The sequence below is a fragment of the Myodes glareolus genome, chromosome 8, assembly GCF_982192425.1.
Source record: "Myodes glareolus chromosome 8, mMyoGla1.1, whole genome shotgun sequence".
NCBI lineage: Eukaryota > Metazoa > Chordata > Mammalia > Rodentia > Cricetidae > Myodes > Myodes glareolus.
This window is the reverse complement of record NC_142033.1, coordinates 16,845,392-16,851,585: the sequence shown is the minus strand read 5'-3', so window position 1 is coordinate 16,851,585 and position 6,194 is coordinate 16,845,392.

The following is a 6,194-nucleotide window of genomic DNA, read 5'->3' as shown; positions in this document are numbered from 1 at the left end:
TCATGACGTCATATCAACCGAGTGGAGTTGTTGTTACATTGTTATGGGGGTCCCATCTTCTTCCTGGAAACTTCAAATGTCAGTGCAGAAAAAACTCATTGTTCATTGTGGAAAACTTAAACATTAATTATATAGACATATACAAACACATATTCAATGAAAGGTATGATAGACATATTCAATGAAAAGTATGATAGATATGAAGAAAAGCAAAGATGTTTTCTAAACTCATATTTCTTTCTGTCTCATATCATGGCTCTTGACATAAGACAGAAACTCCAGAAACTCTGGGTTTTTCTCCTAACAACAGGCTTGGAATTAGAGAGGTAATGAGCCAAGAGTCCAACTCCAAAACCAGCTCTATAAATTCAGAAATATGATTTAGTATATTCCAGAGCTTCATACTCACAGAACCTATTCAGTTTTCTTGATAATCCATATTGGGTAGTTATTTTTCCATCTGTCAGTATTCAAACATCCAGGGTCCTTTGAATTTTTCAAAGATGAGCGTTTTCCTGTGGAGACAAGAACATTTTATGTTTTTCTTACCACCTGTATGGTCATCATCATTGTAGATGCTGTCATTTCTCCGTTCCAAGAGGTTTCTTCTCTTCAGATCTAACCTTTATTAATTTTGATGGTATCCACAATTTTTCTTCTCCTGTGGAAACAAGAGCAAAACCCCTTCCCCAACGCAGCACATCTCCAGGCTTCCACTGTGAGGTCAGCACATCCTTGAAATAAATTGGTTGATTTAATTCAGCAGACTTTTCCAATATCCAATGTCTTTCTGCAGCCGTTGTTCCCTTCTCATTAGCGTTGAGAAAATTCAAGGTTAATAAAGCATTATGTAACCTATTCCTGGGGGTATTTTCCACCCCTTTCTGTTTGTTCAACATATCTTTTATAGTTTGATTTGATCTTTCTATAACTGCTTGACCTGTCGGATTGTATGGTATACCTGTAACATGTTTATTATTATTTATTTGCTTATTGCAAAAAAATCATGTCATTTTCCTAGAAACATAAGCTGGACCATTATCCGCCTTTATCTGTGTAGGTATACCCATGATGGTCATAACTTCTAATAAATGAGGGATTACTGAATCAACTTTTTCTGAGCTTAAAGCAGTTGCCCATTGGAAACCTGAGTACGTGTCAATGGTGTGATGTACATATTTTAATTTGCCAAATTCTGGAAAGTGAAACACATCCATCTGCCAAATTTCATTCCTTTTAATACCCTTTGGATTAGTCCCTGCAGGCAATGGTGTTTGGTTATAAAAAGAGCAAGTAGGGCATTTCTTTACAATCTCCTTAGCTTGTTGCCATGTAATAGAAAACTCTTTTTTCAAGCCTTTGCTATTGACATGATGTTTTTTATGAAATTCAGATGCCTGCAGCACACTACCAATCAATAATTGATCAATATCTGAATTACCTTGTGCTAGAGGACCTGGCAGACCTGTATGGGATTGGATATGTGTTATATACATAGGGAAGAGCCTGTTTCTGATCATGTCTTGTACCTGGATAAACAATGAGGTCAGTTCTGTATCATCAGGTATAAATTCAGCAGTTTCAATATGCAAAATAACTCTTTCTGCATATTGTGAGTCAGTAATTATATTAAGAGGTTCTTTAAAATCCCTAAGCACCATAAGGATGGCATATAATTCTGCCTTCTGGACAGAATCATAAGGACTTTGTTCCACTTTACTCAATTCTTCTGATTTGTAACCTGCTTTCCCTGATTTGTTAGCATTGGTATAAAATGTACGGGCTCTGGTTATTGGAGCATCACGGACAATTTGAAGGAGGATCCAAGAAGTTCTCTTTATAAAGTTAAGTCTCTTGCTTTTTGGGTAATTGTTATTGATTTCTCCCAAAAAATTAGCACAAGCTCTTTGCCATGGTTCATTGTCTTCCCACAACTTTTTTTTATCTCATCAGCAGTGAAAGGCACTATAATTTCTGCTGGGTCTATACCTGCTAATTGACGAAGTCTCAATTTTCCTTTTATAATCAATTCAGAGAATTTTTCCACATAAGTTTTTAATTTTTTACTTGGTTTGTGTGGTAAAAAGATCCACTCTAAAATAGTATCTTCCCTCTGCATTAAAATTCCCGTAGGAGAAATTCTGAAAGGCAATATGACTAGAATGCAACTAAGATTTGGATCCACCCTATCTACATGTGCCTCCTGTAATTTTTCCTCAACCATCATCAGTTCCTTTTCTGCTTCAGCTGTTAACTCTCTGGGACTATTCAAATCTTTGTCACCTTCTAAGGTTTTGTTTAAATGAATTATTAGATCAGGTGTTATCCCAACAGCTGGTCGTAGACTGGAAATGTCTCCTAATAATCTTTGAAAATCATTAAGAGTTTGTAACCGGTCTCTCCTGATTTGTGCCTTTTGAGTCTTAATTCTTTGTAAACCTATTTTATAACCTAAATAATTAACAGAATCTCCTCTCTGAATTTTTTCAGGAGTAATTTGCAATCCTCATTTAGGTAATACTATTTTTACTTCTTCAAACAGCCTTTCTAAGGTGTCTTTGTTTTGATCAGATATCAGGATATCATCCATATAGTGGTATATTATGGACTTAGGAAATTGTTTGCATATAATTTTCAATGGTTGGCTTACAAAATATTGGCACAGCGTGGAAGAGTTTAACATTCCCTGTGGGAGGACGGTCCACTGGCACCTCCTTGCAGGCTGAGAGTTATTATAAGTAGGCACTGTGAAGGCAAACTTTTCTCTATCTTTTTCTTGTAATGGTATAGTGAAGAAACAATCTTTCAGATCAATAACTACAAGAGGCCATCCCTTTGGTAACAGGGAGGGCAGAGGAATTCCAGATTGCAGAGGGCCCATAGGTTGAATAACCTTGTTGATAGCTCTAAGATCTGTCACTATTCTCCATTTACCAGATTTTTTCTTAACAACAAATACAGGAGAGTTCCAAGAGCTGGTAGATTCTTCTATATGTCCAGCATCTAATTGCTCTTGTACCAGCTGTTCTAAAGCCTGTAACTTTTCTTCAGCTAAAGACCACTGTTTAGTCCATATTGGTTTCTCAGTCAACCATTGTAGAGGCATGGCTGTTGGTACCTCTGAAGGGCCACCAATTGTGTTGTGTTCTTGTATAGCTCTAATGGCTGGTTTCCGCCATCTGTAATATCTTGTAATGTTGTCCTTAGAAATATAGGCTCTGGAAGCAGCAGGAATGTTAATTTGGGTATTCCATTGCTGCAGTAAGTCACGGCCCCATAAATTCACTGCAATATTTGCTACATATGGCCTTAGTTTTCCTATTTGTCCATCTGGACCTATACAATTGACCCATCTCGTGCTTTGTCTTACTCGAGATAGGGTTCCAATTCCTAAGAACTAAATATCTACCTCCTGAAGAGGCCAATGCAGATGCCAAGACTCTGGAGTAATGATACTTACATCTGCACCCGTGTCCAGTAAGCCAGTAATAAATTTGCCATTTACACACACTCTTAGCTGTGGTCTTTGTTCATTTATAGAAGTCTGCCAGAATATCCATTTACTTTGTCCTCTTAGATTTCTTGATTCATTCACCACATTTAACTCATCCTTCAGGCTGTTATTGTTTTTAACAGCAGACATGGGGCATTTTAATTTCCCTGAAGAGGCATGTTCTCTGCAGTGATCGGAAATGACTGGACCACATTTGCCATGGGGGCCTTCGAGAGGCCCCCTATTGAGTTTCCTGATGGCAACGGGTTGCCCTGTTTATCTCTTGTTGACCTACACTCATTCCTCCAATGCCTGCCCTTTCCACATCTCCTGCATAAACCTGAAGGCTGAGTCCTCCTATTCCTGTTATTCCTAGAAGAGGCATTATTCCTGGAATTCCATTGTCTGCAGTCCCTTTTCATGTGTCCCATTTTGCCACAATGAAAGCATTTTGTAATCTGATGTCTCCTTTTACCTTTGGAAATTGCTTTTTGCACCCATGTTTCATTGCCATAATCAAATGTATCAACATTCATTGTATGTAAAACCCATTCATCCAAAGGCGCTGATCTGAGCTTTAAAGGCCCCAGGATCCTTTTGCATTCTACACTGGCATTCTCATAAGCCAAAGACTCAATTACTATATTTCTTGCTTCTGGATCAGGTATCCTTATTTGTACAGCCTTAGTTAGTCTTTGTAAAAAGTCACTAAAGGGTTCTCTCTGACCCTGTCTGACCCTGATATACGATTCTACTCTCTGACCTGAGTCTTGAACCCTGTCCTAGGCCCTTAGAGCTGCTGTAGCACATATGGATAAAATGTTTTCATCATAAAGAGCTTGTTCCTGAGGATCAGAGTAAAGTCCTTCCCCTAGAATTTGATCTAGAGAAACCTCAATTCCTTTCGCTGATTCTTGTTGTTGTAAAAGTCTGGCCTCTTGTTTGAATAGGTATTTGAAATGCCATAAAGGTCCATTCTCTAGGACAGCTGACGTGAGCTGGTTCCAATCTTGAGGGGTGGCCCTGCTGCTCAGAGCCCAGGATTTTAACATCTCCCTAACAAAGGATGAATGTAGTCCATAATTCACAATTGCTTGTTTAAATTCTTTCAGCTCATTCATACGTATAGGCTCCCATGTATGTTCTTTAATGACCTTAGGGTTTTTGGAACTGGTTATCTTTTCTGATGTTATTACTGGAAAGGCAGGTATAACTCTATGTAGACTGAGAGTTTTTTGAGGTGAATGTTGCCTTTTGCTCCTGTTCATCAGAGTCTATGATTTCCTCAATCTTAGTAAATCTGCTCACCATTGCCTTCTGTAAGTCCTGAATCTCCTGTCCAGTATTATGCTCCTAAGCCTTCATTAACGATTTTAAGTCATGGAGCTTGTCTGTCAGAGACACCATTTCCTCCTTGGACACAATCCTCATGGCATGTACTGTGCCTTCTTGTATGGAAATCCTGTCAATTAATCTATCATACCCTTTTGATAAAGTCCAATTTTCACATTCAATGGTTATAATCGTCTCAGCTAATGTTTCAGCACTTACAGTCACGGACTGGATGTTACGAGTCATTTTGGTTGTCCCCTCCTCCAGAGCAGTGAAGCTCCCTTCTAAATAAGCAATATCAGACTGTACCTTCTTGATATTTTGGTCAGTCGACCGAGTCATATCAGACAAAGATCTAGTCTCCTCCTTGAGAACTCCAAACTCTGATCTAGTCTCCTGCTTGAAAACTCCAAACTCTGATCTAGTCTCCTCCTTGAAATCTCCAAACTCTTTTTTGAGGAGGTTGGTATCAGTCTGAATTGTTCTTAAGGTTTTAATCTCTGCCCTCAGCATTGTAGATTCAGTCTGTAAGGACTGTATCTTTCTTATAAAACAGCCAAACACCAGAAAAGCAACAGATCCCAGGAATAACAAAGTAAGAGGAATATCAGAGACATCCTTCAGAATATCCTCCATAGCGCAATTAAAAAAATCATTGAACTTTTGGATAGTAATATTTTATGACATTTTCAATCAAAAGAAATTGTACTTGTATGTATGTATGTATTTATTTATTTATTTTCAACCGAAAAGAAAAATCTTACCTGTAATGACCATTGCCTGCCAGTAGGAGGTGGGGCGCACCTGAATCCATGTGGCAATGGTGTCGATTCAGGAAGTAAACTCTAGAATATATACACTCAAATCCAGAGGTTAAATTCACAGATCACAAATTGTCAGAGAGCTTCTAGTGGCCAATAAACAAGGCAGCCTGGCCTACCCCAGCCGGGCTCTCCTGCCCTGTCGCTCTGTTCAACCCAATGCAGAGGGTCGTGACACAGCCACTGTGCTGTTACTAAAGAGGCCTAGTGCTTTGGGCCCCATGTCCCTGTGCTGGGATTAAGGGTCAAGCTGCTTGCAGCACTCCCAATCAGTTATGGCGGATGGCAGGGGTTTCAAACAGCTTGCTGGAACATCAAAGGGAGCTTGCACTGTGAGCTCTTTGACTCAAGTTGCAAGGAAAAATTTAAAAATCCGTGCAGAACAGGGCAAAGTAGGCCGGCAGAGACTGTCTGGACCTGTGTATCCTGGGAGGCATGGAGATTATGGCTGAGGGAGGGCTCGTGCCGAGCCCAGCTGGCCAAGCCGAGCTGGCGGCAGGTAGCCAAGCCAGAGGCCGAGCTGGGGGTGGGGGAGTGGGGTGGTTCTT